A 13,183-nucleotide genomic window follows, 5' to 3' on the forward strand; every position below is an offset into this window, starting at 1 on the left:
TGAAAACAGCCGACAGAGCAAATTAAGCTATACAAAGTAGATGAAGAACAACCCAAATTAGGTTAGAAACATTCTTCTCAATTTCCGTAATTTTCATCTAAACAGTAACGACCGGTAAATAGTTCAAGAATTAGCATAAACTTACCACTCTTGAATCGGAATCCAGCAAAGATCCAAAATAGGTCACAATATAATTTTCAATGTTACACTTTTCACAGAATCCGACTTGACACAAAAACAAAATCACTTTTCCACCAAGAAGTGAAACTGGGTTTTACACTTTAGCACTCCGTTGGTTTAAAGCAAGCTCTAGCGAAACAAGGGTAAGAGTTTTCATCTGGGAAAATTGCGTAATTAATTTGGGAAACTGCAGTACATTTTTTTATGCATAAACACTACGACGGCCACGAGATAGATGCACGACGGATAAAAAAAAGAAACCGCTCTGACGCGGTGACAGTCGGCGAAAAAAACGAGCAATAGTTGAACTTAATGGTTGTTGGTGCAACGGTGGGATCCATATTTTATATCGTTTGTTCACGCGCACCCGAATTTTCCAAGGTCATAGAAAAAAGGTGGAGGCATTTGTCATTTTTGAGTGCATTAGTTTTAAACTTGTGAAATTAAACATAATCGAATTTTTTTTTCGTACTGATCGATTAGTTCGATTAATCGGCCCCTATTAATCGATTATCACGATTTTTTGCAACATATGAACAGATTGATAAATAATTGAAAATAGTTACAGGGGCGAGTGTTTACAAAGTATTCATTTTAATCAAAAAAAATCACATTAGTTCTCGACAAACATATGATTACGGCCTAAAAGCCAACTGTCAAAATCCACTTTTAATGGAAATTCCGGACAAACCGTTACTAGCTGAACACATTTCACAACAGAGTTTGTCGAGAGTTTTACTATGTGTATGATACTCATTTGAATACAATTTGTGGTGTAGATTTACCACATTCTCTCATAAATGGATTTCAAGCTAAGATTTAGCCCAATATTGGTCCCGACAAACGGTTTCTCGTTTTGGTAACTACTTGATTAGTTTTTGATGTCATGTTTCACTTAAAACTGAAAGTTGGATTAGATCATTTTGTGTATGAAGAACAAAGTAGCTAACATCTGGCGCTGAGTCAGTACTAGATACTGATGAGTGAAAGTTGAAACGCAAATTCCTCAATTTAATAAAGTTAGATATCGTGCTCTTCATACTCAAAATGGTTGACTATTACTGATTAACTATCGAGATGGGTGAGTCGCAAAAGCAAGAAGAGGAAAATTCTCCAGCTGCATACGTAAGATCTTACTGTTTTTTGATTGACTTTTTTTTAATAATTCGTTTTGTGTCAAGTTTTAGAACATTTTCAGTTCTTTTACTAAAAAGGGCGTAATATTTTGAAAAATATAAACATGGAAAAAACTCCTACGTACATCACTTGCTATTGTTAAATTCAAACAACAAGGAATGACATTTGATCGCGATAATCAAGGCAACATCAACGATGACAAAATGAACGCGTAAGACAACAATAAGAAATGAATGACTATCCAGATGCAGTTGGTGACGAAACAAATGTTTTCCTGTCGCAAAAGTAGGTCTCAACTGGCAATTGCAAGTCACATGCACGAGATTGCACGAAGAGCCACTAATATTTATTTTTAAATTATTTTTATATTTTATGTCCGTTGAATCCGTTGAGGTAGCGCCAAGGGGCGTGACACTTCCAATAAATTATAAAATAATATACAATTATAATGTTTTTGTAGAATTATAGAGCAACATTATAATTTTATAGACTTTATAAGCTGAATTTTCGAACTTGCTTTCGAACTTATTCTCAGTGTGCGGTGAATTTATGCGAGTTGTCTTTTTCATTGTTTACATTATCGAAATGAAGTTCAAAAATTAAATTCATAAATCGAACGCCTTTATACCTGCGCCATAAAACAAGATATCCGGAAACGATCATAGAGGTCAAATTGCTTATGGGACAGCAGGTACGAACAACAATGATACTAATTGTCACTCTTTATATATTCCCACTCTTTCAGAATTTTTCAATTCACATAATTCAATCCGGAAAATGAGCACCTGCTTCCGGTCGGCATATATTTCTGAAAAAATTCACAGCGAGTACGAAAAGATTAAAATATTGTTACGATGGCTTAGCACGCGGAGGCCAGGCGATGGAAACATTTACAGCTGCATTTGGCGTGTGCGATATTTCAATTTTTACAAGGATTTAGAGGATGAAAGGGAATTCATATTTTATAAGCAGCTGCAGCGGAGCAAGACGCAGGCTAACGTTAATTATTATGAAGAGCTGCGGCCGAAAAATACGTGAAGGTTACTGTACTGTTTTCTTTCAACACCAAACATTTGCGCCCGAAAAAAAAGTCCTAGATTCAGCAGAACAACATCCATGATCGATCAAAATTTATTTAATATATTAATGAAACTTGTGTAAACATTGGAATTAATATACGATAAAACACTAGCGCCGCCAAACCAACCTATCCCAACTATCCGTCAAATCTATTCAGGAACCGGGTTGAAATCCTGAATAGATTCAGTATGGAATCTAGCTCAAAGAAAACAACCAATTTCGACTCAATCGGTTGATGCATTTGAGCTGGAATTCATACAGAATCCACTTAGAAGTCCGAACCGGATCCGGACTGGTTTGACTGGGTAGAGGTATAACCGCTGTCAATTCAGTTGAACTCAGCCACTAAAAAACACAGTAGCACACCTGGCGAAGATGTCCCAACTACCTTCGAAACAGGGTTTTTTACACAAGTTGAATGATGAAGATGGACGTCTGTTCTGTGGTTAAACCAATTGGGTTAATCTTAGTACAATAAAATTTAAGCGAGATTAAAAAGACCAGGCAGAATTTCCTGGGAACGGCGAGAGTAAACGGTACAAGCATATATTAACGAGATTTTCAAAACTTGATATAACTAGGTGTTTATTAATAAAGCGAGCAATCACATCATGCGTAGTTTCAAATAATGATTACAAAATTTCGTTAGTATTGATCCGGGATTACCCCTCAAAGTCTGTCACATAGGGATAGATAATTGGTTTTTTTCCAAAATCACTCGAGAAATATTTATTCACACAGCAAACAAAATTTCATGCTTAGTTTGATTGCACATTTCATACCAAATCGGACTATCAGACAAGTGTGCACACTTACCCAGTGAGCAAATTTTCTGGCAGAGACCGCTCTGCTAGATTTCTGTAAGTCTTGGTTTGGCAGCCCTGTCAGATTTCTGCGCGTATCCTGTCGGGTTAGTTGAGCTAGGGCGAACTTGGTTTCGCTCGCGTTTTCTGGCAAATTTTGACAGGAACCGAGCTAAACCCTGGAATAACTCGGACATAAACTGTGCAAAAATCCTGGCAATTCCTACCTAGTAGAATTTAGCACGAATCGAGCAAAGCATCTGACAAAGATGTGGCAGGAAGCGTGCAGAGATCTTAGCCGTACATTTCTGGCTCGATTCTGAATAAAAGTGAGCAGCATCGGTTGGTTTAACCGCTTCTGTCAGAAACGGTTGTTGCATTTGAGCGAATTCGTTGCCAGAATTCTCGTACAAATTTCGCAAAATGCTCGCAGAAACTCTGCCAGCATCAATTTCGCTTTGCTCAACTTTTGCTAACTTTCTGCTTGCCACGCTGACCGGGTAGCTGACGCAAAAGTGCACGATTAACTAAATATATCAAATCGGTTAAGGTGCAGAGATTGTTATACATCTAACAACAAATGTACTGACACTTCCTAGATAAAACAATGTAAACCTGCATTTGCAGTAGTGTGTACACTTATGGGATAGTTCAATTGGGTGTGAAATGTCCAATAATTCTTGTAAGGATCCTGCCGTGATTCTAGTGGAAGTGACTTTAAACAGTTTATTGGCCCTTTTCAAATTGCACGCGAGGAAAGATCTTATTCACTCTTGAAATTTCGTGAGTCTCGAATAAGGCACTAATCGCTTAACTGACCATCATTGCTGAACAATAATGGATACTTGATCTTCGCAGCGGATTTGTTCACTTCCAATATAGTGTGCCAGCATTTTGATTTGGGAATTGCATTGTACTGAAAAAAAGAAGTGAAGATACGAAAATTAGTGAGTTTCGTCCAGTTAGCTATGCCTATTACTATTACCAGTACTATTGTCCTAGGTACTAATCATCTTGTCACAGCAACAGTAAGGGTGCTTACAGAGTGGCCGCGAGAAGCTGAGCAGGGGCTGGTACTGACAGTAAAATGCGAGATGCGAGAAACCTGCTTGCAGTATATCAAATGAAACCCGTCAGAGTAAAAGAAGGCAGTCGGCGCCGATCCGATCAGCTTTCACTCTGACATCATCCCTTTGGTTTGCAGCAAGCAGGTTTCTCGCATCTCGCATTCTAATGTCAGTTCCAGCCCCAGCTCAGCTTCTCGCCGCCACTCTGTAAGCACCCTAAGATACTGTTCAGCACGAAAAAGGTACACAAATTGAGACGGTTCAATAGCTTGCATGTTATCCATTTATACACTTCACTTGCCGTTATTTCTAAGCAGCATAAACCGAGCAAGCTGACTGACATGAAAAATCATACTCCAGGCCACCTTTCTAAGCAGGATTAGAAAAGAATGCTACACTAACATTCTTTCACCATATCGTCTCTGACCTCTCGTTCAAATCATTTCAACTCATTTCTCCATATCAATAACAACTATACTCCCTTTTACATTTTTTTCAATATTCATTGATTTCATTTTGCTGTTGGAATAAAATGGGATAATAATGAGCTGCGAGTTTTCTTCGTGAGCATGATCTGCGATTCCACCAACCCTTGATTACCGTTTGTCTGGAGAACGTGTTTCTGTACGAAAGAAGTAAATGTCAAATCAATACGGAAGAAAGCTTTTGTGGGTGAAACTTACTGACAGAAAATGTTCAGAGCACCTTGCCGTTGTGTTTGGTGTCCTGTTGCTGCTGTCGAGCGATTTGTGGCCAATTCGATCTGAAAGAAATGTGAATTTTTGAGCGCGATATTTACGATTATTTCATTAAAATGTACTGATCAAGGTACTGATGTTCTTGAAATTAAAAAAATTAGCTGGCTACGGCTGATACACAAGTTGAACAGTGATTCCTCAGATGCTCCCGCTTCTTAGAACTGTGCTGTATACTGTTGCTGTTGTGTGTACCTCAAGGTGCTGTTGCTGTATCTGCTGCTGCGGAATCTGGATGATATTCCAGTTTGTGGTTTCTGCTGCAGCTTGTGCTGTTTGCCAATGGTCATCTAGTAGCGGTTATTTAATTAACGTCAAATCCTTTGGCAGAACCGCCGTTAGAACGATCGGACGGATGATGGTCTTAATTTGTTGCTGCTGGGAAATATTGGTGATTGACGCTGAAATATCGTGGTTGGGATGGTTGAATCATGGTGTTAAAACAGATATTTTGGTGTACGAAACTGGTAGCAAACAAGATTGGCATTTGACAAAAATGCGTTTTTGTGTCTGGCTACGATTTTACTGAATCACCACTGCAGGTGATAATTAGGACACCTCCTCTACCAGCTGGAAAATGAACCGCAAGTCTTCCTGGCTCTAGTTAGCACGCGGCTCATGTGACGCAACCGATTATAATAACTATCGTTTGTGGCGCTACAGCCGAATACTAATTAGAACCAGCCAGAATTATACGCGTAAATATTTGGGTACTTACCTTTCCTTATTGATGCGACACAATTCTTTCATTGTTTTTAATCACACGCGTAACTAAGACTACTATGGTAACGGCCTAGGTAACGAATGTTCGAATTTTTTTCGAACTTTCAACACTTCGAATACAATTATAACCTTTATAGACTATTATAAATAAATATAAGGGGATATAAAAAATATAAAATCAAGTGAAATATTTGTATAAAAGAGTGTCACGCCCTCGGGTAGCGCATTAAGCTGTATCAAATTGGGGAAATTAAAAAAAAACACTTATCGCGACAATAATCGAGGCAAACTAATCGATTACATCGATTATCTATCAGTTGCTAATCGATTAAAAATTAATCGATTACCGTAGCCGTTAATCGATTCATCGAGTCGTAATCGGACATCCCTACCTGGAACTAAACATAAACATCCGGACGATTGTTTGGGCACATGATGAAAAGAGGGAAAAGGTCGAGTTTCACCTCGGATCCTCTGATTCGAACACTTTAGGACACTTTTTTTATCTCGAAACTACCGATAAAAAATAGTTATGACCAAACCGAAACAAAACTTATAGCAACAAAATAGACCACTTCGTCATTTGTTTATGTTTTTATCCTTAATATCCTCTTGTTTTATCGGTTATATCCAATGTTCCTCTAAACAAGATCCACGCATGCGTCAAAAATGTTAGGAACAGTGAACAGAGACAGCCTATAAAACATGGTATTGATGACGCAGACGTTTCGGGATACGATGCGGAATGTCCCCACATTGCCCGCCTGTTCATAATATGTTAACAATCCTTATTTTGACAAAAACTATGTATAGTGAAGGGCATGTTGAAAAGAAAATTGATTTTTTGAATAAATAAAATTAATGTGGCTGGTGAGGCGCGAACCAGGGACAGATCACTCTAAGAATGCATAACAAATTTGCATCAAATTCGAAAAAAATGCATTTAATTTCCATTTTTGCATCAACTTTACACTCTCTCGCAGAAAAGTTTGTTCAAATAACTCCCTACGTTGATCCACTTTGTTCAACGTTTTGTTGAATATACACTACAAAAAATCCAAACTTATGTTTTATGTATTCCACATACATGATATGCAAATGCACAAAAATGTGCTAGAAATATAAATTGTATTAATCACACACATACATTTGATGTGAAATCTCATATCCCTGTGTTTTTCGTGAAAACTAATTGTAAACAAAAATGAAACTTTTAATTTTTTCACCGAGTTTTCGATTGTAGTCATAGCACAGACGTAGTGACCAAAACAATTTTTCGCTATCTTCAACAGTTAAATCATTTTTTAGTTTAGATTGTGATCGTGCATGTAGTGATGGCGCCACTAACATTTGTACATGTATACGAGGAATGGACCAATGATGAAAATTTGATTCCGAGCCCGAGGGAGAGAAAAAAACTGTTGATAATACCGTAAGAAAACACGAAGTATTTCTGTAGGTAGGTTTGAGATAACTTTATTTGATTCTTGTTCGTCAAGTTATATAATGCTAACATAGTTCGATATCGATTGATATTTCATGCACTGTTTATCACAGTCCCTTATTGACTGCCATACCCTGTCATACCCTCTGCCTATAGTAAACAACACATCCATGCGCGGCGTCCATATGCAAAAGCTCAAGTTACCCACTTGAAGCTTTTGTCACATGACGTTCTGTCAGATGACATCTCAGAGCTTTTTATAGCACGTTCCATATGACAGTTCTTACTGTCAACTGCCGTCCCGTGAATGGCAAATTGTTTATATACAAAGAATATTTCGTACGTATATCACTGCGAAATATTCTTTTTCAACACTTCCCCACAATTTGCACATTCAATACACCGAATAACTTTCTGTGTATATTTTTAGGTAACCCCTTAGTGAAGGCATCTGCAGGTTGATCGACGCTTGGGATGAACTGTAGTTTTACTCTACCATTTTTGATGAGATCCCGGATGAAAAGGTATTTGATATCCAAGTGTTTCATGTGTTGATGTGATCTTGGCTCCTGTGCTATGTTGATACATGGGATGCTATCTTCCATTATGATGAATGGTGTTATGTTTACATCCAATTCATTGAGAAGTTGTGTTAACCACACTCCTTCTTTCGTAGCAGCGCAAAGTGCTATCAGTTCTGCTTCACTTGTTGATAAGCTTACAGTCGGTTGTCGTTTCGTTGACCACGAAATAAGATTACCGTATAGTAGAAATGCGTATCCTGAAACTGATTTCCTATCATCAGGATCATTTGCAAAATCTGCATCGGCAAATCCTACTAAAGCTGGATATTCGGTATTTGATGAATAAATTATTTTTGTATTGCTCGTTCCCCTCAAATATCGCAATATTCGTTTTAATCCTGACCAGTGCCAATCGGTGGCGCAGTTAGCATATTTGCTTAGGGTGTTTACCGCAGAGCAAATATCAGGTCTAGAAGTTAGTGAAAGATATTGTAAGCATCCCAGCAGTTCTCTGTATGGCTCTTCAGTGATTTTTGCCTCAGATTTTGACCATTTCGTGTTGATATCCAATGGTGTCCCCACTGGTTTACAATCAGCCATCCCAAATCTACTAAGAAGTTTCTCCACGTATATTGTTTGAGAAATTTCAATAGTCTGGCTTTCCAAATCACGATTTATCTCCATTCCCAGGAAGTGCTTAATCTCTAACATGTCTTTCATTTGGAATAACCTTCCAAGTTTCTTTTTAATCCACGTAATTGCTTCGATGTTTTTGGCAAGTAGTAAAATGTCGTCTACATATAGTATTACTATAATGCCTCTAGATTTTGACTTATAGATGCAGTTGTCATTTTTGAGAGGGACAAAACCTAATGTTTTCATTGCATCATCAAAATGTTTATTCCAAGATCTGCTTGCCTGTTTCAATCCATACAAACATTTGTGTAGACGAACAGTTTGTCTTTGCCCATTTACGTTTGGTGGAAGTTTCATGTATATTTCTTCTTCTAACTTCCCATGTAGAAATGCAGTTTTGACATCCATTTGATGTACTAACAATTTATGCTCGTTAGCAAGGGCTAGTGCTAACCGAACACTCTCTAGTTTGGCGACTGGTGCAAATGTTTCACAGTAATCGAATCCAGGACGCTGTGAACACCCTTTTGCCACTAATCGTGCTTTATATCTTCCATCTTCTTTCATTGAGAAAACCCATTTTGAGTTAATTGGTTTAACTCCTTTTGGCAAACAGTTAACCACTGTCCAAGTGCCATTTTGATGTAATGCATCAAACTCTTCTTGAATAGCATGCTTCCATTCTTGCCAATCAGAAACTTTCTTCAATTCCTCAATAGTTTGCGGAATCTCTTCGTTGAAAATCATTGCTGTTTTTGCTGTATAATCGGAATACCAACCCGGTATCTTTCTCTCCCTCTTGCTTCGACGCAATGATTGACCATCATCGACGTCCTCTCTTTCGTCTGTTGGATTTTCATTTGTACTTTCATAGTCAGTTTCGCCAACTGATTCTTCAAGTGAATCTAGATTATCTTGCTCTGTTTCGATGAGTGTGCATTCTTCATGCTGTTCTTCATCAGAAGGAAGGATAGCATCATCCTCGTCTTCGTTCTGTTCTCCTTGGTTTAAGCGTGTACATCTAATTAAATCTTGACCAGATGATTCTACGAAATCCATGTTTGTGTGGTCAATATCTTGATTGGCTCTGGTAGATTCATTGAATACTACATTTCTGCCAATTTCTATTGAACGCGTATCCTTGTTCCATAATCTAAAACCATTATTTGCGTACCCCACAAATATCAAAGGTTTTGTTTTGAAATCTAATTTCTGACGCCTCTCTTTAGGTATTTGTTTAAATGCTTTACACCCAAAAACTCTTAAATGATTCAAGTTTGGTCGCTTTTTGAACCATTTTTCATACGGAGTTTTGTCCTCTTCTATCCCACTTGTTGGAGATCTATTGATTAGATATGTTGCTGCATATAATGCTTCTCCCCACATATCTTTCGCTAATCCACTTTCGTAAAGCAAAGCTCTGACCTTTTCCATTAAAGATCTGTTCATACGTTCACTTACACCATTTTGCTGCGGTGTGTATGGAACAGTGAACGTCATTCTAACACCATTTCTTTTGCAATGAGCTTGAAATTCGTTACTTGTATATTCCCCTCCATTATCACACCTTAGCATTGAAATACGTCTTTCGAAGTATGCTGTCGCCATTGCTTCGAATTCTTTAAATTTCTCGAAAACCTCCGATTTCTGTTTCATGAGATAAACCACGAGAAAGTGCGTATAATCATCTATAAAGGTTACAAAGTAACGATAGCCATCATAGGTTTCCTGCTCCATGCTTCCACAAACATCCGAATGTATGAGTTCCAGTGGTCGTTTTGATCTTGGCAGCTGCAAGTGTTTAAATTTGGATGCAGCCTGCTTCCCCGCCATACAACCATCACATACATTTGTTTCACTAATATTTCCAGAAGTTAGATTGATACCCTCAACCATTCCCTTCTTAATTAGTTTCTCCAAACTCGTATCACTGATATGGCCAAGTCTTTTATGCCATGTTTCCAAACTCACCTTCTTTCCGAACAATGCTAAGTTTGTTCCATCTTCCGCCGACTTTTCTTCCCGAAATAGATCAAGGTGGAATAAACCATCAACGAAGATTCCTGAAGCAATTACTTCATCTTCAAATTCAAAGATAACCTCTTCATCCGTAAAAGTAACCCTTTTACCATTTTTGCTAACCCTTCTAACCGAAAGGAGATTTTCTTCAAGACCCGGAGTAAAAAGAACGTTGTACAATTTCAATTCTTTTATTGTATTGTTACCCACAACACTCATTAATCGCATTTTTCCAACTTTTGTTGCCCGTAAATTCTGGCCCGCTTTCGCCGTCGAAATGGTGATTGGCTTCTCTAATTCTTGGACATCTTCTAGCAGCTTTTCGTCATTAACCATATGGTCGCTTGCTCCTGAGTCAATCACGAATCTGACTCTCCTACCACGATCCGCTTTGGTCATCATTGCAAAGCTCTTTTTAGGCTCCATCTTTTGCTGCTTCTTGAACTTATCTTTCTCCTTCGCGTTAAACTTTTTCATTAGTGGGCATTTATTTTTAAAATGCCCAGTTTCGTTGCAACCGAAGCATCGGGTTACCTCTCTCCTTGGCTTGTACTTTGAAGACAGCGCAACGTTTTTCGTTTCTGTCTGCTTCTCTTCCCCAGCTTCAGCATCAATAAACATTCGTTTGATCTCCATGATCGGCTTGGCACACAGTTCTTCATTCGTCAGTACCATCAGAGCGCCTTTGACGTGTCGGTACTTGTCTGGCATGGAGATCAGTAGAGCATGAACTTTTTCCGATGCTGTCATTTTTGAACCCATACGATCTAGCTCGCGAATAATCAGATCGTACTCATCAAAAATCATGGACAATTTGTCGTGATGTCTTTGTTTGATGGTATACAACCGGTCCCGCATATTAACCATAGCGGCTGTACCGCCCTTTTGGTACGTTCTGACCAGAGTATCCATGGCTTCTTTCGCATAGTTGAGCCCAATGAGTTTATTCAAAACATCATTGTTGACCATCATGACAATCTCGTCTAATGCTTCGACGTCGTCATCAAGCCGTTTTCTGAGCTTAGCCTTCCTGACTGTTTCTAGCTCTTCCGAGGCACCTACTACTGGTTCGTAGAAGTCCTCTTCTTCGGGCATTCGTAGCAACGTGTGCTGGAGTTTCATCTTTATAAGATGATGTTCCATTCGCCATTTCCAGGCTGGGAACCGCAACTCCGAACCGTCGAATATCGATTCGCGGTTGACGCTACCGAAGTATGCCGTCGTCGGCACGGTGCGCTCGAGAGTTCCCCTCTCGTAGTCACCACCTCTTCTGTCCTCGAGAGTAACCCTCTCGGCAGATCCTCCAGCTTGCTGCTGGGTTGCCATCCTCTCGGCAGATCCTCCAGCTTGCTGCTGGGTCGCCATCCTCTGCTTGCTCCCGAAACGCTGGTGCTCGCTGGATGCCGTTTCTTCCCGAAACGCTGGTCCTCGCCGGATGTTGCTTCTGTCCGAAACGATGGTTCTCGCTGGCCGTTTCTACCCGAAACGCTGGTCCTCGCCGGATGCCGTTTCTGCCCGAAACGCTGGTCGTCGCTGGATGCCGCTGCTACCGGAACGATGGTTCTCGCCGGCCGTTTCTACCCGAAACGTGTATCTTCCAAAACAACTATTTTACAATAGTCCAGGTGGCTAGTTCCAGTTAACTACTGGGCCCATAACCTGTTGATAATACCGTAAGAAAACACGAAGTATTTCTGTAGGTAGGTTTGAGATAACTTTATTTGATTCTTGTTCGTCAAGTTATATAATGCTAACATAGTTCGATATCGATTGATATTTCATGCACTGTTTATCACAGTCCCTTATTGACTGCCATACCCTGTCATACCCTCTGCCTATAGTAAACAACACATCCATGCGCGGCGTCCATATGCAAAAGCTCAAGTTACCCACTTGAAGCTTTTGTCACATGACGTTCTGTCAGATGACATCTCAGAGCTTTTTATAGCACGTTCCATATGACAGTTCTTACTGTCAACTGCCGTCCCGTGAATGGCAAATTGTTTATATACAAAGAATATTTCGTACGTATATCACTGCGAAATATTCTTTTTCAACAAAAACTGCCTCTTTTTGTTTTCTACGATGGCCGCTTATTGAGGCGTTCTCAGTTGTACCTTGAAAATGTTTTTTGTGGTAGATTAACGTTTGATAATGGTTGGCATATGATACACAATTATGCGGGATTAAGGGACAACTGAGAACGCCTCAATAACTATCTTGGAAAACAACAAGAGGCAGTTTTTTTCTCAAACCGCTGGAATTTTTTTTATGAAAATGAATCTATGTATTCGGGGTACTGGTATAGCACTACCGATTTATTTTCATGAAGATTTTTCCAACGGTGTGAGAAAATACTGCTTTTTTTGGTTTTTCAAGATACATAACCGCTTTTCTAAGCTTTCTCAAATTGACCATTGTATGAAATGCCTTAACCTCACAAATTTGACAAGTACTGGTCCTGTTGTTTACAGTTTGGACTTAACAAATTTGGATTAATTAAAATAAGCTTAGTGCTAATAATTAATTCCCAACAAATTTTACCGCAAAACTACTTACCGATTCAGAGAACAGTAGAAGTAATTGATAAACAAATAATTAGCTCACTTATTAGGTCTTTCATATACATTTTCCCACAGTAGAGAAAAGCACAATTTAATTGTAAGGCGTTCTAGAGAACATTTATACTTCTAAAAACATTATTCCCAATATATTATATATGCTTTCCAATATATCATTTTGAAAATACGAATAATCTCTAGTTCAATTTAATGCATTAAGTTCACATTTAATGCATGACGTCACTGTGCAGTGA

At 38.8% G+C, this 13,183-nt stretch overlaps 1 protein-coding gene and 1 long non-coding RNA gene across 3 annotated transcripts in view; both read right to left on the bottom strand.

Annotated features, from left to right (window-relative positions):
* The window catches only part of LOC131676652 (glycerol-3-phosphate acyltransferase 1, mitochondrial), a 34,398-nt gene extending 33,968 nt beyond the window's left edge, over positions 1 to 430 (bottom strand). Inside the window, exon 1 of the mRNA XM_058955872.1 lies at positions 146 to 430. The gene's annotated coding sequence lies outside the window, so the exon portion shown is untranslated. The remainder of the gene's footprint in view (positions 1 to 145) is intronic.
* Positions 431 to 4,383: 3,953 nt separating this feature from the next.
* On the bottom strand, positions 4,384 to 5,781 carry LOC131676242 (uncharacterized). Of its 2 annotated transcripts, XR_009303103.1 has the most exons (4): positions 5,741 to 5,781; positions 5,088 to 5,423; positions 4,951 to 5,030; positions 4,384 to 4,889 (listed from the first exon to the last, which is right to left on the bottom strand). It is a non-coding gene; the product is annotated as an uncharacterized LOC131676242 (long non-coding RNA). The 2 variants fall into 2 exon arrangements; XR_009303102.1 differs by lacking the exon at positions 5,741 to 5,781 and having other exon boundaries at positions 5,088 to 5,721.
* Positions 5,782 to 13,183: the final 7,402 nt, after the last annotated feature.

The sequence above is a fragment of the Topomyia yanbarensis genome, chromosome 1 (assembly GCF_030247195.1).
Source record: "Topomyia yanbarensis strain Yona2022 chromosome 1, ASM3024719v1, whole genome shotgun sequence".
Classification (NCBI taxonomy): Eukaryota; Metazoa; Arthropoda; class Insecta; order Diptera; family Culicidae; genus Topomyia; species Topomyia yanbarensis.